This window comes from Camelus dromedarius, chromosome 22 (genome assembly GCF_036321535.1).
Source record: "Camelus dromedarius isolate mCamDro1 chromosome 22, mCamDro1.pat, whole genome shotgun sequence".
Taxonomy (NCBI): domain Eukaryota; kingdom Metazoa; phylum Chordata; class Mammalia; order Artiodactyla; family Camelidae; genus Camelus; species Camelus dromedarius.
The window spans coordinates 27,974,409-28,000,631 of NC_087457.1; the positions used below are offsets into that span (position 1 = coordinate 27,974,409).

Genomic DNA, 26,223 nt, shown 5'->3' on the forward strand with positions numbered 1-26,223 from the left:
ATGTTAACTATATTAAATGTAATGAGCTAAAAATTCTGATTCTAATTCTGATTCTTCAAAATCCAAGAACTGAAAATACACCATCTCAAGAAATTCACCTTCATTATGAGATACAGGCATCCTGAAAGCAAAAGACTAGAAAAGGAAATACCATGAAAACAACAGGTGAAAGTTGGGTGATGTGGCCCGATTAGTATCAGACAAAGATGTGAGGAGTGTTGCTAGATTAAAAGAGGGCTATTTGCTAATGATAAAATAGTTAATTCACTAGGAACTTGTATCAACCCCAACACAGGTATATGTGTACGCACCTAATAACAGAGCTTCAAAAATGCATAAAGCAAATGTTGACCGGATTAAAGAGAGAAATTGATACATCCACATTCTCAGAGATTTTTAACAACACCTCTCTGTCAGTATTTTACAAAATTAGCAGACAAAAAGTTGTTAGGATAAAGAAGATTTCAACCACATAAGAAATCAAATTGAATAAATTAATAGTTATATAATAATATATCCTCAAACTTCATAGTTTGTATTTCTTTCCAGGGCACTTGGAACATTCACCAAGATAGACCTTACGCTGATGCTGGGCTAGAAAACAAAACGTCTCTTCTCAATAAATTTCAAAGGACAGAAATCTCACAAAAACTGTCCGTAATGACAGTGGAATTAAATTAGAAATCCACAAGGAAAAGAGATCTAGAAAGATCCCCAAGTATTTGGAATGGAAACAACATGCTTGTAAATAATGCCTGGTGAAAAGGAATCATCAAGGAAATCAGAAAATATTTGCAAGTAAATGACAATGAAAATGTCATGAATAACAATTTGTGAAATGCAGCGAAAGCAGTGACTCCAGGGAAAATTGCAGCATTTAAAATACTTGGAAAAGAAGAAAGTTTCAAAGCTAATAATGTAAATTACTGCTTCAAGTATCTGGAAAAAGAAGATCAAATTGAAACCAAAGTAAGAATTAAAGAAATAGTAAAAATAAGAGCAAAAATCCAACTAAAAACAGACAAAAAATAAAGAAAATGAACAAATCAAAAGTTGGTACTTTGAAAAGACTAATCAAAGCAATGATCTCAGAAAACTGATCAAGAAAAAAATTTGAAAACACAAATCACCAATATAAGGAATGACAGGGAATATGGTCATAGTTCATACGGAAATTTAAAGGATAATAAAGGAATATTATAAACATTTGTGGGAAAATGCTTGACAACTTAGATGAAGTAAAAATGGTGAAAAACTCAATTTATCAAGACTAACATAAGAAAAAGAAACATGTGAATAACTCTGTATCTCTTGAAGAATTGAATTCGTAATTAAAAACCTCTCCACTAAGAAAACTCCAAGCCAAGATGGATTCTCTAGTGAATTCTAATCAAAATTTTATAGATAAATAAATCTACAGTGTTATTTAAGAAAAGAGGGGAAGAGGAAATACTTAAATACATTCCAGCTCATTTAAAGAGAACAGCAATACCCTGATAATTAAAACCTGACAAAAATATTTCAAGAAAATAAAATCAGAGACCAATGTGCCTCCAGAAGATAGAGTTAAGTAAGTTTTATTAAGAAAATATTATCAAGTCAAATCCAGGATTACATAAAATGGCCATACATTACAACCAAATGGGGATTTATCCCAGGAATGAAAGACAGGTTTAGCACTTAAAAGATCAATTTAATCCACCAAATTATCAGAAAAGGAAGAAAGACCTTATAACCATTTCAATATGTGTAGGAACAAAAGCTTTTGGCAAAATTCAACAACTCTTCATTATAGAAAAACACTTAAACAAGGAATAGACAGAAAAGTCTGAAAAGGCATCTACAAAAGCCTGAAGTTAGCATCATACTTAATGATAAAACACTGAACAGTTATCTTTTGAGCTCAGGGACAAGGCAAAAATGTCTGCTCCCACCACTTCTACTCAACACTGTTCAGGTCGTCCAAGTCTGTGCAGCAGGAAAGAGAAAGACATAAAAGGCACAGAGATTGGAAAAGAAGTAAAATCCTATAATCACAGACAGAAAGACTGTTTACATAAAAATACGAAGGAATCTATGGGAAAAACACCTACTAGAAATAATAAAGACATCTGAATGATTGTAGGATGCAAGGTCAACATATAAAAACATCAATTGTGTTTCTACATACTGCCAGTGAATAATGAAATGGGAAGTGGAAAATTTTAAATTTAGTTTACAACAGCATCAAAAGACAAAATGTTTAAGAATAAGCTTAAAAGATGTGTGAAAGTGCTACACTGAAGAGGACAAAATCTGAGGAAAAAAAAAAAGATCTAAATAAAAGGAGAGCATTCTCATGTTCATGAATTGGAAGACTCAAAATTGTTAAAATAGTCATTTCTCTTCGAATTGATCCACAGACTCAGTGCACTCTCAATCAAAATCCCAACAGGATTTTTTTTTTTTTTTTGGTAGAAATTGACTAGTTAATTCTAAAATAGATGGAAACATAAAGGGTCTAAACTAGTTAAGGACTAACTGAGGACTTATGTCATATGATTTCAAGTCATATTCAAGACAGAGTAGTACTGGTGTGAGGATAAACAAACTGATCCATGAAATAGAACAAGTAGTTCAGAAATAGACAAATATGATCAACTGATTTTCACTAGTGTTCCAAAGCAACTCAATTTGGAAAGAAATTATTTGGAAAGAATTATTTTTCAATAAATTGTGGTGGAATAATTACACAAAAATGTGAATGAAATGTATCTCCATCCCTACCTCAAATCAGGTACAAAATTAATTCAAGATAATCATAGACTAAATGTACAAACAAAACTATACAAATTTTCAAATTTGTTGGCAAATATTTCTTAAAGAGAACAGAGAAAGCACTAACCATAAAAAAGAAAAGACTGACCAATTAGATTTCATCAAAATAAAAAAACACTAGTTAATCAGAAGACACAGGTAAGAAATAAGCCACATGCTGAATGGAAGTATCCGTAACAGGTAAAATCTGACAAAGGTCTTATATCCAAAATATATTTTTAAAACTCCCACAAATCACACAAACACACTTAAAGGGCAAGTGACTTAAATAGACACCTTCAAAAAAAAAAAAAAAAGCTATCTGTGAACGGCAAATAAGCCCATGAAAATATGCTTGAATCATTAATCATTAGAGTAATGAAAATTAAAGCCACAGTGAGGTCACAAGAAAAGCTAAAACCCAGAAGACTAATTACATCAAATGTTGGTGAAGGTTTGGGACAAATGGAACTCAGACATTTCTGGCGGGAATGTGAAGTGGGACAAAGACTCTGAAGTAGCGTGAATTTGTCGTAAGGTTAAACACACACCTACCCTATGACCCAGAAATTCCACTCCTGGTATTATTCTAAGAGAAGTGACTACATATGGCCACAAAAGGCTTTTACAAAAATGTTTGTTTTGTTTTACCACTTTAATCATTTTTTGGGGGGAGAGGTAATTAGATTTATTTATTTTATTTTATTATTATTATTTTTTAATGGAGGTACTGGGGATTGAACCCAGGACCCTGTGCATGCTAGAATGCGTTCTACCACTGAGCTATACCTTCCCCTTGACAAAAATGTTTGTTACAGTTTCATTCATAATACATAAAACTTGGAAACAATGCAAATGTCCAATGGGAAAATTATTTTAAGAAATAGTGGCATATTAATTCAACGGAGTACTATTCAACAGTTTCAAAAAAAAAAAAAAAGCATGAATTACTGTTATAGTCAAGAACAGGATGAAACTAATAAAACATTATATTGAATGAAAGAAGCCAGAAGCAAAAAAGCACACACTGCATTTAATGACCTGCATTTAAATGAAGGTCAAGCATAGGTAAAGCTACTCTCCTTAATAGAAATCAGAACAGTGGTTGTCTATTGGGTGAAAGTTGGTGGTGATTCTGTCTTTATTACAGAAGAAAAACTTGTTTTTCACACTTAATGCACATTAATAACTGAATGGAATATGTTCCAAGTAACTTCTTTGTAAGTCTCAATATTTTAAAAAGTTGGAACATTGTTGAATTCTATCTTTTAATACCAATTTTTATCTTCCAATTCGCTAAATGCTTTAAAACATACATATTCTTCAAGATAAACAGAATCCCACGGAACAGTTTTAAATATAACTTGATTAGGAAATATTACTTGAAGTGTTTTTCTTGCATATAAAATTCACGTAATTAAAGACAACCGAATCCAAGTTCAAGAACATGTTGAGGTGATGTAGTATACAGGACTAGCAGTCTCTAAACTGGGAAGGTAGCCTAAAATCTAGGAGCAAAGTCAAGGCGTTTCTCTGGTTAACAGATGAATAACCAATAATGGACAAGATTCGACAAAATATCACCCTGTGATTTGCAGATCATTAATTACACTAAATATAAAGAGATGAGTTGGAGGACACAAATTATTTTTAAGAAAAGCACCAGTTGCCATAAAATGAAAATTAATAAAGTAGGGTGAGAAGTCATAACATTTAATGATAATATAAAAGGAACTGGGCAGAAACAATTATTTTGGAAATTTAGGATAAGCGGAAATTCTAATATCTTTCTCTCCAGGATCTCAATCAATAAGATACTATCTGAATCATTAAGAGAGCATTTGAAGTGTTAGGGCTTAATTGCTATTTCTTGGGAAGATGCCTAAAAATGAACAGAGATAGGAGGTTCTTAGTAAGGTCGTCTCTAGAAGAGATAACTGGAAGACAGTTATCTGTCTCGAAATAAATAAATGCAATCCCATTTCTCATTTATTATGCTAAATACAATAAAGCCCTTAACAGATGTGTTATTAAGCCTTTAGCTGATGTAAGTGTACCTCTATTTTCTTGGTTCCTTTGAGAAACCATGCAAAATCTTCGCCCTGCGTTAATTACCAATTTAATCAGTCAATGCTAAAAGAAAATCTTTGGCTCTAATTACGGAAGACAGTTGCTGCAAGCATTTGACATGATGAATACCTTTCCTGATCTTGAGCAGGCTATAATTTATTAAGCACAAATATGAGGGAAAAGTCCAAGCAGAGTGCTTAATCAGCAGTGACCCTCAGTTAAAACAGGTGATATTTGCTGGGTTTAAGAATAAATGCAATATGACTCCAATTAGCTGTCAAGTCATCTGGCAAAACAGCTGCTACATAAATAGAAAATCACTTGGTTTTCCTGCTCACTTTTTCAATTTTGTCTTTTAGTCATTTAAAAAGATAGCCCTTTGATTCACATGCAGCTTGAAAGTAGGGGAAACTAACTTGCAGGGTTAGAAGTCACGGCTGTAATTAACTCCAGCGCGGGTGGAGAGAGCGGTGGGGCCGGGCGGGGGGTGGGGGTGGGGATGGGGATGGGCGGTGACTAGATGGTGTGCAAGGGGTGGGGATCTCCAGGGGGACTCGTAACACTCTGTTTCTTAACTGGGTCCCGATTTCGGGTACGCGCTCACTTGTGAAAATTCATCCAGCTGTGCACTTAAAACTTGCACACTCTTCTGAATGTTACATTCAACAAAATGTGCACAGAAATATAAATTCTTTCCAGAAATACATGGAATCCCACCTCAGCACTGCTTTAAAATTGAAAGGCTTTATGCTAATGTCTAAGAAATACTCATTTTCTTGAAAACTTTTCTCCATTAGTTCCCTCTAATCTCCAAGCAAACACACCAGAATATGAAAAAAAAAAATAACTATGAAACAGGGCTTTAAACAAAATGCAGGCATAAACATTAGCTTTTTGAATACAATCATATTTAAAAATTCACGTGCTACTCACCCAAAAGCTGTATTCTCCACCAATCTTGTGGCAGTTTGCACATTAGAGTTGTCAAGCAAAGGTACTGGTTGTGGTACAAGCCTGGAAAAACAGTACAAACAGAAAAACTGCTAGAGTAGAAAGCATTTATTTTACTGTAACTGTATGTATTCACTGCACTATAATGGATTTAGCTACATAATTATAAAATAATAACATTCACTCAGTCTTTCATATAACAAGCAATTGCTAAGCATCTTTGCATGTACCAGATGGTACAGGGGATCAGCAACATACAGTGCATCACATTTTCCTCAAGGAAATTAGGTAAGTCAATACGTATAACAGACATCCTCAACTGGTGAGTGCCATGGAAGAGGTACAGATCGAGTGTTCTGGGAATCAGGGGGTGACTCCTTCCAACAAGGGGGCTGGGGAAAGCTTTGTGGAGGAGGTAGAACTTCCGGCGACACTGAAGGAAGAGTATGGTTCTCAAAGGTACTGGGCAGGAGCTGGACGGGGAAGGATGCATGGAAAGGGCAATCCAGGCAAAGGGGACAAATGCCCGAGGTCCGAACTTTGAACATAATGGGAAAAGGGGGTTGGGTGCTGAAAATATTTCACTTTCACTAGAGACCATTTTCAGAGGATTTGGAATTCAGGTGAACTTGAGGGATGGAACTTGCGTCACTTGCCATGTTCCCAGCGCTATGCTAGCCCCAGGGGTGCAGCAGTGAGTAAGAAAGACGGGATCTCAGCCCTCATGAAGCTCCCAGTTTATCAGCACAAAGCAATTCAAAGGATTATAATGATGGATGATGAGAAGCAGAGGTTTCTTTGGGAATCTGTAGCAGAGGAACCAACCTGGTCTGAGGGTCAGAGATAAAAGAAAGTTCCACTCTCAGAGATGTGCTCATTAAAGCAATGAAGCTGAAGGAAATGGCCAAAAGGGAGAGTGTAAAAGATAAAAGAGGGAGGGAGAGGGTCAGACTCACGTACAATTAGGGGAAAGGAAGAAGCCAGCAAGGAAGCAACCAGAGAGGAGGTAGGAGGCTCTGAAGAGTCTGGAGAAAGGCACGTGAGAAGTTTTATGGAGGAGGCTGTGCCCCAGGGTGGAATGCTTTGAAATTCAATCAGGGCAAATAGAAAAGTGGTTATCTGTTTGCTGACTTGGTTATTAAATGCAAAGGTGACAACAAAATGTATGGGGCGGTGGGGCTGACCTGATATTCCGCCATCACGCACGGACATCAGCAGTAATTTTCACATCCAGCATTTGCATTTGTGACTGTGCACATACTAGTTGTAAAATATTTTGCAAATCGCCCTCTATGATGGTGATTTTAAGCCCCAGTTGATTGACTCTGAGGAACATGCTTTCTTTACAGATCACGCTCCCTCCTCAGAGACAGGAGTTCTTACCTGCAGCACTGCACATAACATTTTGTAACCTGGAGTACCACTCTGTTACCTCTGTCAGTTGCCTTTCTCACTGAGATTCTTTTATTATCCCAAAGGGTAACACTGGCTGTTTATAATTAGTGGCCAGCATCACAACACAGAGACGTTGGCCAACCATTTTTGAAGGAGATTTTACTGTTCGTAGTTGCTATAACCTCTAGGAAATACCAATACATGTATTTTAATATTAATGATGATTGCCATTAAAATTTTCAACTTGTTATTTTTATTTAATTAACATCATAATAAAGCATTATCAGTTAAGAGGCCTGCCAATATCAAAATAAACACAATACCTATTGATGGTAATTGTTTAACCTTGATACAGTGATTAAAGCTATCCTTCACTACTTATAACTATATACTTTCAGAGCATATACTAATTATTTACTTACATTTTCATATCACTTAATGTCACTGGCAAACTATGGTTCTCTTTCCTGAAAAGCAATTTCTCTATCTGAGGGATCCTGAATATTATGCACTGATTCAGGACTTCACTTTCCTGGGCGTCATAGATTAGAATAAATCATTAAAAAAAAAATCCTTCCTCAAGTTATCCATTGTAAATACATAGTTTCAGTGACTTGTCATTCTTTCAAAATTATAAGATTTCTATTAAGTGTAATGTTATGCTAAGTAAACAACCCAAGGCAGCGTCTATACAAGATAAGTAACCCAAGAGTGGAGAAGTTGGCTTGATTGTTCAGTGCATCTTAATTATGAATTAGACCGACACACAGCTGATCACCAAATAGTGAATCACGGCATGTTAGAAACTTCTAGATTTACTGTGACTCGGACAATTTAGCTTTTAGTTTATAGTTTGTAGTTAACAGCCTCGATTTCTTGAAAATTACAGAAGAGAAAAATAGCGTGTTAATTTATGGAGAGTAATTGCTTAAGGGTGCTACTGAGTTTAGCCATGCAATCAAGATTATGGCTTCCAAATATCAAATAAATTAAAATAATCATTTACTATTAACTTCACTCTTGTGAAAACTATTTTCGGCTTTCAGTAGTGTGATACTTCTTGCAAATATTTAGAAAATAACTAAGATCTAGGGATTTAAAGAAAATGGATATAGTATATAACAGGGCAATTTATATTCCGTTCAGGTTTATAAACGGTGACTGATCACCTAAAATGGCCTTACACTGATGAACCGCTGTGCTTAAAGATATATATTTCTCTACATTTTGAGGTTTCTCCAATCAAGTCTCCTTAAATATATATTTGGGAGGATTCTGATAAGAATCATAATACAAATGGAAGAAGAGTGAAGTGACCAGATTTCTAAAGCTCAACAAACCCAGGGACACGGATCGTATCTGAAGATCAGAGGAGAAAAGTGTATGATGGAAATAGACAGAGTGGAAAAAAGGGTTATTTCTGTCAGTGCTAAAAAGCTTAGAGAGTCGCTGATTAAGGTCACTGCCAATTTTATCAATGAGGAAAGTGATTTTTTAGCAAGGCTTCAACTCCTCATTTTCACCATCCTCTGGGGAGGCATGTGGATGGCTATACTGTGAGGGTGTCCACAATCAAACACAAAGAGCACTCAGGGTCAACCGGACTAGAATTTTTATCAGGAAACCTAGCGTGTCTGAAGCCCATGCCCAAAATGCATTTTATGTCTTCCTGCCTGCTTGTCGTTTTCAGTAACACCAGCATTATCAACAACAAAAGAGAAGAAGAAAGAAGCCAAAAAAGTAACCAGTAACCACATTCCCATATGTCCTTGGCTTCCTTGGAAAGACCATCTAAATGGTTCAGAACAAACCTCTCCCTGAAAGATTTATCAACAGCATAACAATTAACTAGGACAGCTAGGAGGATCTGAATCCCACGCTCCATGCGGATATCCCAACAGTATCGTTAGTCAGTGGCCAGAACCGTCGATCTTATCGCTCAGGTGAACTTGATGAAATCATTTTCTTATCTGCAAACTCCGCAGAAGGGTGAAAGATGTGTGTTAATAGACTCTGGTAGTAGTTGAATAATGTGATTGGAAATTATAACAGGACCAAAAAAAAAAAAAAAGAGATTTCACATTAAAACACACTCTAAATTGCTTTGTAGAGAGGGCTTGACATGCTCAGACAAGTAGGTGTCATCAGAGCCCTAATTGAGTCATAGAATAGACTCGCTGCAGAGCAAGGGGAGAGAGATGGGAGATGTCACCCGCTAATGTGGCAAGGACAATTCGGAGTCTTGGGGAAAGGAGGATGTCCCCTGGAAAACACTGACTTCGGTGGCTAAGAGCCGTGTAATCACAGAGAGCTCCAGTGAAGGGATCTCTGAACCTGGAGATCCCCCATCTGGAATCTCAGGGCTCTGGATCTCAGTCTTCAAACCTGGAAGGGCACCACCCACCACCCCGAATCCTCCCTGATATGAACTTGTCTTGCCTGTGCTCCGCCCCCAATTTTATTTAACTCTGATCTGTGTCTTGGCTGACTTGACCACTGACTACATTGCTGTTAACCAGTTCCCTGCTCTGGTCTCCCAGTCTGTGGCTTAATAAAGGCCCTGATTATAAGATTTTTTTTGCAGGGTCAGACAGATCTCTGTGGCTTACCGAGACACAACTGTCTTTTTTTCTCTCTTTTTCTTTCTTTCCCTCTCTCTCTTTTTTTTTTTTTTCCCTTTGGTAGCCTGGGGTTTTCAACTTTATAGTCATTAGCACCCAAAAGAACAAGGGAGAAAAATGTAATTTCTATCTGGGAGCAGCCTCAGACCCTATCAGCTCGTTATCAGTGAGCTGTGCTGGGCCCTACCGCTCAAAGCTCACCCTGTGGACTTCCGAGGAACTTCAAAGTTCAGCCTAATGGACAGAAAACTCATCTCTGACTCTTACAGTTGAATAATATGCAATTTCTAGAGGTTAATGGATGCTCACTAGTATTTGCTGAGTTGCTAGAAGGTACTATTCATAAACTAATATTAGAATGTTACCAGAATTAACTGGACACTCTAAATCTGTATTCCACAAAGACATCTGACTGCCACTCAGTGCTCTGGGGCCTTGCAATGCTCCCGCTATCACATTCACATGAAAGCTGTTAGAATTCCTGCAATCTGGGAGAGGACATGGTGGTTATTATTGCTGTTTTGAATTGGTCTTGGTTGCAGACAAATGAATATGAATTAATGTCTTTGTAACATCACTATTAGATTTTATGATCTGTTCGCCATTAGGTTTTGTTGTGTAATTGCCGGTAACACACTGACTGTTATTTTGTTCTTCCCCAAGCATTTTCTGAAACCATGGGGTCTTTTTTTCGCTGGAAAGTAGAATTAGGTTGGGATATAGAAGTGAACCATAATCAAAGGATTTGAGAACCACTGTCATTAAAGAAAGGACGTCAGGGGAGGAAAAGTTTCACAAGCAGGGACCTAAAGCAACAGTTCTCGTCTGCGGCCAGGTAGGCACTCGTAGCTGCCTGGGTCCAGGAGAAAGGCCTGGGGGGCTGGGCACCCAAGGGATGGACGTCAAAGGCAGGTGATTACTTGACAGTCTTGCCCAGGGTCAGCCTTGTTTGTACATCACGGAGAATCCAAATTTGTTTCAGTTTTGCCTTCTTATCCAGGTATCATGAGAACCATTCACTTTTTTTTTGTCCATAATTTGTTTTTGCCTAACATTACTGGAAATTCTTTTTCTACTTGGAATGTAAATTATGTTTCCTATTTGTCCTCAAACCAGTGTAGCATTTCTTTATGCTTTTTATGCATGATATTTACTGTGTCTTTGACATTTTTATTTAGTAGTCAGTGTCAATAAATCTTCATGAAAGTAACAGAGTCATTGTGATTTTGTTAAAAATGCATTGCTTATAGAGTTCTTTGAAGAGGTATGAATGTTCAGCTGCAAAGAATCAAACAAAGGAACAAACACTGTCACAGAAGCACCCTCATTCCTCTCTGCATTGGTGAAATTAATATATTTAGCTCAACTGTTAATTTTTATCTGACCTCCATTCTTTCCAGCTTCTTAAAGGATGAAACTAGGGTTAAAATAGGGTTTTTAAAGAGTCACCTGGGTGAGAATGTATACAAACCAGCCCGTAAACAGAGTGGTATAGTTTTCTATACAAATATCAGAAACGTACCAACATTTTTCATATTTCTGAAACACATTATTCACATGAACATTCTTCCCAGCGTCTGAGCTCACTTTCGTTTGTTTGTTCCTATGCTTATCCCCACTGATAACTTCAGTGGGAACTGACACCGTCTCTGCTTCTTATGGGATGCACTGTTTTACAAACAAAATAAATCTATTTGATGTGTCATGTATTTAATTCCTCTGAAACTAGAGATCTATTGTTCCAAACTGGATAAGGTTATTTAATTAAGTAACAATAATAAAAGAAACATAGTACAGTTTTATATACAACATAATGAAGCAACAATTAATAAAAACACATCCATTTAAATCCATTTTGACTGAGAAGACACGTAAAAAGCTAGTTATCTACTATAGTACCTGGAACATCATAGGGCCTGAAAAAATGTTTCGTTTTGATGTCTTTTTTGACAGCAAGTTTTTTTTATCTTGTATGGAGGCATTTCTGTTTATAAAGTTTAAGAGGCTTGGATTAGGGTGAGGAAAAAAACAGTGGTATTGGTAAAAAGAAAAGGGAAACTGAAAATATTTTTTAGTGCATCATCTGGTAAACTGAAACAATTTACTGGAAATCTGTGTTTTATTGGACTTCATAAGAAATATGGTAGTATAAGGTCAAATGGTATTAGTTTGTAGTCTTCTGTGATCTCAAGCTCTTTTACGTGCAGTCATTTCTAGGCTAGTATTTGTCTAAGTGTGTGTGGATGTATGTGTGGATGTGTGTGAGGGAGTTTGTGTAATTAAAAGCTATTGCCCTGCTCTTTTAAAAGCTGAATTAAATATGTGATTTCTCTCTAAGGAACTCTTTTAAAGAACTCTACTTTTAAACATCTTATCAAATAGTGTCATTTTTATGAAAAACATCCTAAACATGAACACAAAATGTAATGGTTTCATCCAAAACGGAGATAAATCAATATTGAAGAGGCGAGCAAGGATCAGAAGAGTGGGTTACGAGTTCAGTTTGTGGGCCCGTGTTTCATAGACACCCAAAGCAAAGTACACAGACATCACACTGGCAAAACTGTACAGATTAGTCTTCTTACTGACAATGAAATTCCTCTCTACAAATCACACGTTAACAGAGAAACTCATGGAGAGGCTAATTTCACAATAAAGTCATTGCTTTATTTAACTGATAGGGAGAGGCAGGAGAAAAGAAAAAGAGGAGAAACGGTATGATTCATGGTACAGAATATATTCTTCCATCAAACTGTGGTTAAGCTAACCAAATAAAACTGATGTTAAATGCTATCGATAAACTTAATCATGTCGGTATAGTATAAAGTAAAGACTTTTTGACAAGTCTTAGACTTAGGAAGTATTAGGGGCAGGGGGAAAAAAAGAAAGGAAAACCTGAATAAATAAGCAGTGACAGAGACACTCAGCAAGTTCCTGCCCTGCTTAGAACATTGTCCACATAATGAATATTTCAGATGCATCTTGAGATCCTTATATTTTTCAAAGACAAGAAGACAAGACGCGTTTTACATCTGTTAAAGACTTCTGATTGGCATATACGTTGAAAGATTGCCTCAAGATTGAAAGGCAGAATGTTCCTCAAAAGCCGTAGCTATGAAATATTTATTTCACCTACTTTCATAGAAAAGAATGAGTTGACTCCGTGACATACATCTCTGCTAATAATACCAACAAAATTACACGTCTTCTGTTAAATGGTTACTCTTAGAAGGTGAGCCAGGTCTTGTTTGTTGTAGAAGATCAGAGCAGAATAATGCAAGCATTGTTTACCGTGTTCTCCTGAAATACAATAATGTATTTCCAAGTATTCTAGCACAGGGGACGTAAGATTCGCTAAAATTTTTTTAAGAAAGACGATGTCGGATTAATTTTTTTTTACTGGGATTGTTCAGTTTCTTTCTTTTTAATTTCAAAATTACATTTTTGTCAATATCAACCTCTGCTTGTGTGAACCTTCTGTATATAAAAATGCTGTAGCTGTACCTTTGAGTATACATTTTATTAAGCAAGGCAGACTCGTGTGTCTCCAAATATTGCTTAAATCTCCAAAGCCAGCTGAATAAATAAACATTATGTGATCTGTGGCCCAAAAGTCTGCAAATGACTCCATATGATTTTTTTTTTTTTTTAAAAAAAAAGATTCCTTCTAAGTATTTCTTGGAGCCAATGATCAGCAGTTTTGTTTAAGTTCTGGGACCCCTGAGCCTCCATAAAAATAACTTTGAAATATTATATTATGTGTGAAAATTTTACACACATGCACATTTATAATCAGCAGTCAGACCCTCTGCCCTTCCTCAACCTGATAATCAACCATAGGGCCTACTCAAACATGGAAAAAATAAAAGATTCAGAACTCTAAAGAACATAATCTTAGTGCCATTTAGAACCATGTGTATTTCTGAAATCCTCTATTACTGCAAATCTCTTGGTTGTATTTTCTATGGAATCGTCTGTTTCTCATTATCAAAGTCTAAAGAAATTTGATACAGTCATGTAACACTTGGCCAAGGAGTGTTAGAAAAAATGCATTCCAAAGTGTTCAGCTTATCTTTGCTTTCCGAAGCAGTAACTACTGTCTGACTTTCCTCCTCTTGAGAAGCCAATTGGGAGGGTGAAGGAAAAGAAAAAAAAAAAAAAAAAAACCAAAGTAAATTAAACAATGGCCCCATGCCGGAATCAATCACAGACATCAGCTTTTAAACGATGAATTGTAGTTAACAGGCGGTAGGGCAACATTAACGGAGAATTCTTCCTCTGTAAAGTCACGTTTTGCTTGTAGAATGTGTACCACACTGTTCTCTGAACCAAGTTGGCCAGAATGACATGAGGTGGGCAAGGCTGGAGGTTTGCAATGCCCGTAACTGTAACAGTCAGATTGTTCCTGGCCTCAGTAAATTGGTTATGAACACCTAGAGATGGCTTATGGTACATGTTACTCTTTAGCATGACCAGAATCAGGGAAGGCATGTCATTCTTCCTCAAGAGTGGACATATGGGAGGAAACATCTAGGGGAAAAAATTATAAGTATAAGCTTCGAAGGATGCATGTCTTATTCCACAGGTGTTTTCTTTTCTGCTTGTGTAAATCAGTTGGGCTATTCAGATATTACACAAATAGTGTTCAGACAAGTCTAGATGCACATCTGATCAATTAAGATAGAATTCTGGTTTTGCAATTCAAGCTTTTAAAAAGCATTATAGTTAAAATACATGGCACAGGCATGCTGGGATAATTGGTTGTCAAAGTACATTGGTACCACTGAGTGGTCTTAAAATAGCAGGAAATGCAACTGAATACTGGAAAGGAAATCACTATTTCACTTTTTCAAATAAAACATATTGCACCTCTGAGTTCACAATGGGATATTTGCTGAGAGCCTGTAATTAACTCATAATGATGAGAACCACAGTAATAAACACTTCCTTAGCAAAACATTCACTTGTTTTCATTATTTCCTCCTCTTTTGCTATTTCCTTGGCAGTTTTTAGTCAGCTTGTCCCTATTAATCAAGAGAAGAATGGAGAAAAGGGCAAATAATTTTTCAAGACAGGGAATATTCATTTTAATTATATAGAAAGAACACTTTGGATAAAACTAGCGCATCATCAGAGAGGTCATATGTCTAAGCAAAAATGAGCGGGGTTTGTGACACAGTGGTAAAATTACTTTACTTTCAAAACCCAGAACCAAGGAGACCAAAATGCCACTCAACAGCAGCTCGCCCACAGCAGCTGCTTCCGACGCGCCTCCCTCCCGTCCTCCTGCACACAGCTGTCAGATTAATCTTCCCAAATACCTTTTCATCATGTCACTCCTTTGCTCAAAATCCTTCAATAGCTGCTCAATACCAACAGTACAAAGTCCACATTCCTTGGCCAGGCATTAAGCCCCCGCTACAATCTGGTTCCAATTTTCTTTTCTTGCTTCATTTCTCACTGTCCCCTCACAAGGCAGCAATCCACGTGAGTTCTCTGCTCCGGTCTACTCCGTGCTTTTGAAAAGACTGTCTGCTGTCTTCCTTTCCTGTTATTTTCTCCTGCTCTTCACTGTCTGGGAGTGTGCCCTTCCCCTGCTCCTTGGCTCTACTCAGACACATCCTAGAGCTGCTCTGGATCCTAGCAGGCACCGCCAGGTCAAGTTATCTGTTCCACAGGGGCGACGTGGCTCTGCGTGGGACTGTGAGATGCACGCAGACAAGCATGTAGATCTCACGCTTCTTTGTCTCTCCTTTGTATTGCCCGCCATTTTCAGCACAGTGTCCTGCATGGTATGGAGGCTACTGGATAAAGAGCTACTGAATGATGGAACACTTGTTACTCCAGTCACTCCAGTCCACAAAGCATTAGCTCAGGTTCTGATTTATCCCACCAGTGTCATTTAGAAATGGCTGGTTTCTTACCAAAAAGATGTCCCCCTACCCCCAAATTCCTCCACCACCTCCCCAAAGTAAGAGTAAGGCACAGAGTAAAGTGCACAAATCTTCCAAAGGATTTGGGTTGACTTCGTGAAAGATCTAAATCTAATTTATTGTATATTAAAATGTATGGCCAAATTAAATAATTCTAAGGAATGTAAATAATAATAACAATTTTAAATGCTTTGCATATGCAGAAGTAGCCAGATGTGTCACACAATCAGAATGACTGGGTCCAGTTTTGGCCCTGGGGGTGATGGCTTGGCTTAAGGAGAGGACTCTGGTGACAGCTGCTTAACTCGGTTCAGACTGCATCCACCTCTGTCCTGCTGCCACCCATTCTTCTCAGAGCAGACAGAGCCACGTTTCTCTAAGGAAAATTAGACCACATCACTCCTCTGCTTCAGCCCTGCCCGTGGCTTCCCCATCACACCTGAATAAAATCCAGTCTCTTTCCACGACTTACAAAGTCCGTTGCTCAACTTCCTCCTCACTCTCCCTGCTCCCCCCCGCCCCAGCTCCCCTGGTCTTCCTCCTGCCCCTCTATCTTTGCTTTTACTGTTTTTCCAACCCAGACACTCTGCCCTTGATCTTTTCCTGGCAGGTTCCTCACAATCATTCTCAAACATCTGTCTTCAGTAAGGCTTTTCTTATGACCACATCTGAATTCAGTGGTTCCCACTCCCTCACCATCTTTTCTATCACATCATCCTATTAAAAGAAAAAAACCACCCTGACTAGTATCTAAAATAATCTTATTTATTTAGTCATTTACTTGCCTATGTCTATCTCCTGCTGCTGGAAGTAAATACCAAAATACCATTCAGCCAGGGATCTTGTCTGTTTTGATCACTGTTGTACTGTTGTAGTCAGAAAAGTGCTTGGTACAGAACATGTGGCCAATAAATGTTTGTCAAATGAATAAAGCTGCCTAAGGTTACACAGCTAGTAAGTGACAGAACTAGCCCTGAAACCCAAGTCTGTCTCTCTCTGACCAATATGGTGCTGTCACCCACTCTGTCCAGTACTGACGGTGCCACAAACGTCCATGTCACCATCCCTGTGGCTAAGGGCTATGCTGCTCTGGGCAGGTAAAGAGAAGAAGTCTTAGATCCAAGATAAAGACCTCAGAGAAAGTCAGTAGGCCTGTCTGTCCAGGGAGAGCAGCCTGCCCCAGACAATCTTTCAGAACCGTCACCCAGACCACATCCCACCCTGGGAAAGGCATCACAGAAGTATCAGCCAGAGGGACAGTCACAGATTATTGACGGGGCCACTTATACGTTTGTTAGAAACAGGTCGGCACTCATCTCCAATGGCCAAGGCACGGAGAATGGACAGAATGGGTGAAAAGGTAAATATCTACGTGCAGTCCACTGTGGAAGTTGGATTAACAACCTGCACTCACTCGTTAGATATTGAAGAGAGTAGGAAAGGCAACGATAAAGTCATAAAACAGATTAATTGGAAAGATGATGGTGCCACTGACAGAAGTAGGACGCTTAGAAAGAAGGGAAGATTTAGCAGATGAAGTCAGGAGTGATACCTGCTCCTTGGAACATGAGCTATGTTTCAGATTTATAGGTCTTGGCGTATTGTTAGTGCTCATAAAAGATTTGTCCAAAGTCCTCATTTCCTTTGGGAAACACGTATTCTTTAGGAAGAAGGAGAAAATTGAGGTAAGGCTAACTGTAAATTCCTTGAGGTCTGGGACAATGTTTTTTCCTTCCTTCCTTCTCTGTCTTCCACTCTTTTTCTTTCTTTCTCTGTAGCAACTGATATACAACTATTTATCCAGCAAAGACTCTAGAAATGCTAGTTGCATAAAGATTCCAAAAGCAAAACTTAACTACATTCTATATCTTAAATACTATTCATGCTCCACGGAGCTCTGCATAGGATGAAGAATGATGACCTGCAGAGGAGATACATCTGCCTCCCACAGGTTTTAACTCTGTGATCTCTGTGATCATGATTCACTTTTCACATTAAAAAAAAAATGAGGCTAAACAAACCTCCGTAAGGTTTTTGTGAGAGTTACAAAAATATAATGTAATTGGGAGACTTAGCAGGATGTCTGAATCACAACTGATGCTCAATGTGATAAATCATTAATATTACTTAGATTTTCAATGTTACCTGCTTTGTGTTGGGTTTTCAGGAATCAGTACATAAGTCTAGAGAAGTACATGTTGCTCTTGAACTAGGAATCATATCTTTATCAGAAAACATCTAAGTGTTTCATTCCATGTAATGCTCTGAAGGCAAATCTATAAAGTTAAGGTGTAGTTTTACTACTACCAAACTTTATTGAAAACACAAGGAAAGCATACAGTGTATTATAATACAACGGTAAGTTAAGAATTAAATTTTACTTCAGCCAGTTCCATTGGCCAATGTATGCAAATATTATTATTTTTTCTCTCGAAAAAGAATATTGCATCCATGTTATCTCACACAAAAGCCTGAATTTAGTGCTCAAATGTTTACTCTCTCTATATACGTTGTATTTCTCTGCTTTAGCTTGTCTATTCCAAAGTATATACCCAACAAATTACATCACTTCCCCGAAAAGATACAGAAGTATAAAAGAAAGCCTTTAAAAAAAATCCAGTCCTGCCTATATTCAAATCAAATTTCCATTCTAGCTAAAGTATAGTCTATGGTCTATAATGCGAATCTGAGAAAGCAGCCTTTTGGAGACAAAGTTTTCCTCATGTAAGTTCATTGTTAACTAGCATTGACACTGACCATTTTGTAATCCTTGAAGAATGATGACTAACCTAAAAATTAGAGAACTGTCACATAATACTATCACAAGGATTGATTCATTGGGCCTGGCTGACTTAAAATTACTTGAAATGTTAAATGTATTGGAAAAAGAATAATGAAACACTACCAACTCAGACAAAGGCATGCAAATGATGCTTCCTGTTCCAGAAATTGTTTTAAAGATGCAAATGCCTATTATGTCATGATTCTGCAACAATTTATTTGCAATTTAACAGCATAGTAGAGTCAAACATTACCACTTATTGCCAATTGGGAAGGGAAAAAAAATGGGGAACTCTGTGTCTAGGGAAGGATTCTGTAGTTTGGCACATTTGCTGGTCCTTAAATTAAACTGCTTTTCTGAACGAGTCTGTCTATGAGCGTGTGGTTGCCCAATGTTCTTCTGACTAATTTGGATTGCTTGAGGCCACGGAACCTGTGAGTGGTTCCATTCATGAACAGCAGATGATGCATGACAAGGCGGTAATGCGCTCAGGAGGAAGTGAGCTGGGAAGCGTGCACTATACCAGAGGGGCTTTGATAAAACTTCCATCCAGCCTACAAATTGTAGACATTGATTTGAAATAAATTGTGACTGATGATCAGTCGATGACGATTTCCATAATCATTATGCCGTCGGTAATTTATCAAGGTAATGATATTTGTGTCCCTGATGCCACATTCATCCTGTACCGAGGGACTGAGGAACATGCTGTGATTTTTAAAAGCCCTTATTAAGAACCGACTGGTTGTGCTATACTTTCAACTGTAGAGTAATCAGTGGGATGGCTTAAAGTGAGTAAAACATTTTTAAAAATCCTGCTAGGTTTGTAATAAAATTCTTTTGACAAAACCTTCTATAGCAGGAAGGCAGAGATCTGCTTACAGCATTTTAATTAAATCTCTCTTATCAAGATTGCTCAGTGTAGTTTGCCAGTATGCTTTGGAAAGAGATATTACAGCACGCTGGGCAAAGAAATCTGCCAAGGAACCTCCCCTTAACCTTTCTGGACAGCTTTTCCCCAGAATACTTGGGTTCCCTTTCAGACTGCAGTCGTTTCTTCACAACCATGATTTTTCAGCATGTGTATGGTCAACAGGTATATCCACAATCCTGCACGTACTCCCGTTAGACCCCAAACTGATGAACAATATTCCCATCCTTAGTCAGGAAAAAAGCTAATGACATTAAACACTAAATGTCACAAGTATCTCTTCAGCAAAAGTGATAGTGAGCTGAGAAAGTCAACGACAGGGATATAATTAACAAAATTAACACACGTGTTTTCAGGTTGCCATTATAAAACGAATTCTGATTAGATTGCAAATGTTATAGGATCACTTATATTTTCATAGAACATGGTTTAAATACAACCACCAGATCACGCTTCAGGAATTTGATGAATAATTCTAGTTTGGCACCTTAAAAGTTTACCTAAGTTAAAATTAAAAGTACTTTGATTGGAATCAGAAACTAGAGTATTTTAGCTGTGTGTTTTATGTGGATAAAACTACTTTTGCTAGCTACAAACTTCCATTTGTTTGTGAAACAGTCCCACCTTTCCTAGTCTAAAATAATCACTACGGTTCAGGGATCTCAATGCTTGATGTATCTGTATGCTGCCTGCCCGGGGTTCCTGGCTTCATTACTTTACTGTTCATTACTTCGTTACTTTCTTGTAGCAAAATATACCCAAGAGAAAATGAACCGTGTTGACCATTTTTAAGTGTAACTTAGCAGCATTCAGTACCTTCACAACGTTCTGCAACCATCACCACTACCCCAGCTTCACTACTTTCAAGCTATTTCTTATTTTCAGTTTGTCACCTGTAAGATTGGGGTGATGATGACAGTAACAGCTTCATATTGTTTTTGTTAAAAATAAATGAGATGCTATGACATTTGTAAAGCTTGCCCGGTGCATATGAAGTGCTAAACTACATGCTCCGTGCTTGAACTGTTTTCTTCTAGTTCTTCTAGTGTTGACATTAACTCTTTTAAGAGCAAAAATACTAATGGGAACATCACAATAGAACAACTTACATTTATTTTATATATATAAAAAAACTATATGTTACAAATGCTTGCACAAATACATCAGAACTTAGCCGGTACACAATTATAAATGTCTGTGAATAAATGAATGAGTTAAAACCATTTCGAATTTTGACCCTAAGTTCTCTCCTCCTTCGACCACATGGCACAGACTGAGCCCTCCCTCGATCTGTTGATCTACAGCCTCTGCCCAGCACTCTCATTTGCTAGGACCCTGTCTTATCAGGTCTGGACGACTAACTGCGGGCTCCTGCTTCTTTTAATTCTTGGAGGTTGACTTCTTCCGTTGGTTCCATGGGAATGGGCTTCCCTGGGTAATTAAACCTGAGGTTCTGAGTTCGATGATCTGCTCAAGAGGCAGGATGCTGGCCGCACAGATCGTTTTAAATCTTTGGCCCAGGCTTTTGTCACTTAGAGACATCCCTCTGTATCTGCAGGGGATTTTTTCCAGGATCCTTGCAGACACCAAACTCTGCAGATGCTCAAGTCCCTTAAATAAAGTGATGGAGGACCATGGTTGGTAGAATCTGCAAATGTGGAACTGCAGATATGAGGGCTACCTGTACGTAGAAGGACTCCGTCAAGGGACACATTGCTCTGTGGACTTGGAAAGCTCCCTGATGGACACTTTATTTCATGGACTTAAAGCCCTCTGGGCAAGATTTAGAATTCAGAGGATGATGAAAGCGGTGGCGATCTGCGCTGCACACTGATGGTTTTCTAAATACATCTTGTTTAGTTCAGGTGACTATTTCTTTTCCTTAATATGGATCTGTTATTTTTGAAAATGATTTTTGTCCTTGAGTGGTATATACATGTGTGTGTGTATATGTTTGATTTAATTTTTACTTGTTGGAATACCAGGAAAAATGAAAGGGCATATCTCTCTCACAGAGTGGAAGAGAGAGCTTTAAGGGTAAAGGACTTGAAATGACAAAACCTATTCTAACTTGTCTTGTTATACTTGGTGTGCTAAAACTCACCTTGGGCTATCCTAATGAAGTCATCCATCCCACGCACTCAAGGCACATTTCTAGATGGGATAACTTGGACTGTGGGCATGACCACTCTGGCTGATTGTGTCCCATGGGTGGCACTGTTGGGGTGTTGGGAGAGGGTAGAGCATGGCGGCTAATGTGAGTTAGATTCTCCGGGTAGGAGGGGGGTCTTCCTTAATGGGAATTAGGAGGTCTTATCATGGTAGTTTGTAAAAGGAAGTACTTTCTAAGAGGGTGGAAACAGGGTGCCCTTGAGGTGGGGGAGGAGGCTGACACTTGGGTCTAAGATCATTTCAGTGGTCCATGGATCACCTGCACCAGAATGACTTGAGATTAAAAATTTAGCTCACCCTGCTCCTAAGAGTGGTTCTGGTTTGGGGTTCATCCTGTCTGCCCTCTCCGACAGCAGCTAACCAGGCCACTGGGCACGAAACTGCTTCACTTCCAGGGACAATGTATTTTGGAAACTGAAAGATTTTGGATGTGTGGTTTGGAGTGAAGGGTAAAATGGAAAATAACAGGTAATATTCTTAATATACTTAAGAATTATTTCAAAAGAAAGCGAACCTGGGCTATGTCTTAAAAACATTAAAAAATAGGATTTGTTTAGGGTAATATGGAAATTTTTCTAAGAAAAACATTTCACCTGTTATATATTGGACATTTTGATTTTAAAATTTAAGATGTAGAATACATAATGCATTTCACAAAAGCAGTGGTAACTTAGCTGTTTAAAAATTAAGGAGACTATATGTGTTCATTTTTTATTTCAGTAACGATTTGCAGATTTGAAAGCAGTATCATCAAAAAAATCTTAATGTAACAAGTATTACTATACTGTAGAAATATGGATTTTTGTTAAACTTTGAAAATAAGTTTTGAGAAATATAAGCTTCCTATGTAGCTTTTCAAACAAATGCCATTTCAAAATATTTTAAATGTCATTTGAAAAAAGTAAATATCAAAATTTATTTCTAGACACATTTGATGCAAAAATGTATCAAGTCGCTATCAAAAGCATATAAGATGATTTATTCTGTGCTATTAAAATTTAATCTCTTGCTAATGAAGCCATATTGACTAGCAAAGTACAGTGAAAGCTGTTAGAGATACTTGTAATTTTTACTTAAAGGAGGAAAGGGTTACTGAGAAGCAAGACAAAATGAGATTTAGGACTAGGAGGGGAGTGGAAAGAAGCAAAACAGAAATACAGAAAAGAGATCATAAAGAAAAATCACACTAACAAACTGGGGAAAAAGGAAGAAGAAGGTCGGGGTGGGGAGATCAGGTGGAGAGAGAGAAAACAAGAAGGGAGAAAGGGGAATGATATGTGAGAATGTATATTTCATTAATGAAATGCCAGGAGAGAGGACAGGTGCTTTTAATTCCAATTTGCAGAGAAGCCAACCCCAGTGTCTGTGCTGTGCCAATCTACTTTCCTCTTAAAGACGGGTAACGTTAATTTCAGTGTTTCATGCAAGTCTTGGCAAAACTCAACAGAGATTATCTTTGTGTCTGTCAACAGATCACAATGAGTATTTCAGAATTTTCAAAGATAATTCAGAAAAATTCCAACAATGTCTGTGTAATGTCACACAAAAGGACCTGGGTAAACTCAACATACATTAATTTGAAGGATGACACCATATTCCATTAGCTTGCTTTTGCTTTGACTTTTTAAGTGGCTTTTAAAAACATTTTTGAATTTTTAAACACATTAAAGAAACACCATAATGCTTTTTAGTGTGTGCGTATGTAAAGTACATTTTTTTCCCTGCAGCATAATTGAAATCTAATTAATCATTTTCTCTAGAGATTTTTTTTTTTTAAAGACAACTATTGTGACAACAATAGAGAAATGACTTCACTCATCACCACTGAAAATGCTTTGGCTGGGGCAACAATATAATTCTGTGAAAGCTTGTGCACTCTGACTAGTCATGTTCACACAATTTACAAAGGAAATTAACAGTCCAACCGAGATGCCTGTGAACTCTCACACCTTTCGCAAGACCGGCATTGTGTTTTTATCTTTTAAAACAAGAAACTGATTTATCATCTATTTCAATCATACTGGTTTCTTTTCCATTCATGAATTAGGAGAGTCTTTTGCTCCCTTTAGTTATGGACTTAAATATTAACCTTTTTTCCCCCTCATGGTTGTTTTAGTGCTGATTTAATTATCTAGAAGACCCCCCCCCCTTTACTGTAGGTGAAATGTGGATGCTTGGTCACAAGCATTTTTTATGAGTAACCTGTAAAATTTAGTGCCAAATGGCTATTTTCTGCTTATCCATCTGGAGCTCACACAAATAGATGTGTGGGTGGTTCTATGTGTTCAAATCAGTTGGCTATAAGGAATCCGTCACCCTACTCTTGGAATTGTCTCATATGGTCTCTAACAGCAGCCCGTAATTTCTACCAACATCCTTGTATCCAAGAATTTCAGGGCTCCCTGTGTTATTCAAGGTCCTGTAAGTCATGTTTTGCACTTGAAAACTGACCTTGAAGATTTGGGGTTGACATTACTTCATCAAGCCATTGTTTTCCATTATAAATCTATTCATACCTCCCTTAATTGTTTTCCCCCCTAAACAGATTTATTCTTTCGGATTTGGGTATTTCCAATATTTATTGTACTATCACTCTTGTCATCACCAAGGAGCCTGGGAATAAATGGAGCTAAAAAGCTTTGGTATTCGCTTTGCTAAAAGTATCAACCAAATGTGGGGACTGACCTGATGACTCGTGTAATGCCACGGCACAGCACTCAGCTCTCCATGCTCCCTCACACCACACACAAAAACAACCTCAAAATGGCTTAAAGACTTAAGTGTGAGACGAGAAACTTTAAAGCTCTTAGAAGAAAACACAGGCAAAACATAATCTGCCTTAAATCTTAGCACTGTTCTCCTAGGGCAGTCTATAGAGGCAATAGAAATAAAAAGCAAAAATAAACAAATGGGACCTAATTAAACTTATAAGCTTTTGCACAGTAAAGGAAACCATAAGCAAAACAAAAAGAGAACCTACAGAATGGGAGGAAATATTTGCAAAAGATGAGACTGACAAGGGCTTAATTTCCAGAATATATAAACAGCTCATACAACCTAATAAGAAAAAACAAAAAACTCAATCCAAAAATGTGCAGAAGACCTAAACAAGCAATTCTCCAATGTAGACATACAAATGGCCAAAGGGCACATGAAAAAATGCTCAGTATCACTAATTATCAGAGAAATGCAAATCCAAAACTACAGTGAGGTATCACCTCACACCAGTCAGAATGGCCATCATGCAAAAGTTCACAAATGATAAATGCTGCAGAGGGTGTGAAGAAAAGGGAACCCTGCTACACTGTTGGTGGGAATGTAGTTTGGTGCAGCCTTTATGGAAAACAGTATGGAGATTCCTCAAAAGACTAAAAATGGACTTACCATATGATCCAGCAATCCCACTCCTGGGCATATATCCAAAAGGATCCTTAATTCAAAAATATACCTGCACCCCAATGTTCATAGCAGCACTATTTACAAGAGCTGAGACATGGAAACGACCTAAATGTCCATTGATAGATGACTGGATAAAGAAGCTGTGGTATATTTCTACAATGGAATACAACTCAGCCATAAAAAAGAATAAAATAATGCCATTTGCAGCAACATGGATGGACCTAGAGATCGTCATTCTAAGTGAAGTAAGCCAGAAAGAAAGAAAAATACTGTATATCACTTATAGGTGGAGTCTAAAAAAAAAAAAAAAAGACAAAGTTATTTACAAAACAGAAACAGACTCACAGACAGAAAACAAACACAGTTATCAACAGGGAAGGGAGTGGGAAGGGATAAATTGGGAATTCGAGATTTGCAGATGCTAACTACTATACATAAAATAGATAAACAACAAGTTCATAGTGGATAGCACAGGGAACTATGTTCAACATCTTGTAGTAACTTATGGTGAAAAAGAATACGAAAATGAATGTATGCTCCTATATGACTGAAGCATTATGCAGTACACCAGAAATTGACACAACATTGTAAACTGACTGTACTTTAATAAAAAAATATATATACACATGCATACATAAAAACAAAGCACAGTGTTAGTGCAGGCAGGTAGGACACTGTTGCTAGGACAAATGACAGTAAGTCCTTACTTCTTTCCATATTGTACTGCAATGAGGCTACGCGTGAAAATACAACATGTGAATGTCTCTATAAAATCTTGTTTATGTTGTGTCATTGACTGGATTTAAAGGACTTTGATTCTAGTCATCAATAATCTTAGACCAAGCTTCTACATGTCTCTTTTCCATCTGTAAATTCAGAGTCACTAGATCTTCCACCTTAAATGTTCAGACTTTAAGGACCCTGTACACTGGGATGTGGATACAGGGCCTCGTAGAAGGACACTTAGTTTTGTTGACTGGAAACTCCTCCTTCCACCCTCCCCTCTCCCAGCCCCTAGCACCACCTTCCCATGCTTTGATTTAATGAATTTGATGATTTTAGAGACTTTATGTAAGTGGGATTATGCAGTATTTGTCTTTCTGTGACTAGTTTAACTGGCATTAATTTACATAATTCCTCAAGGTTCATCAATGTTGTTGCATATTGAAGAAT

General features: G+C 37.6%; 1 protein-coding gene across 3 annotated transcripts in view; it reads right to left on the bottom strand.

The window, feature by feature from the left end:
* Positions 1–26,223, bottom strand: part of TENM3 (teneurin transmembrane protein 3) — a 2,090,952-nt gene that overhangs the window by 740,249 nt on the left and 1,324,480 nt on the right. For all 3 annotated transcript variants that reach the window (XM_064477579.1, XM_064477578.1, XM_064477577.1), the window contains exon 8: positions 5,800–5,880. The gene's annotated coding sequence lies outside the window, so the exon portion shown is untranslated. The remainder of the gene's footprint in view (positions 1–5,799; positions 5,881–26,223) is intronic.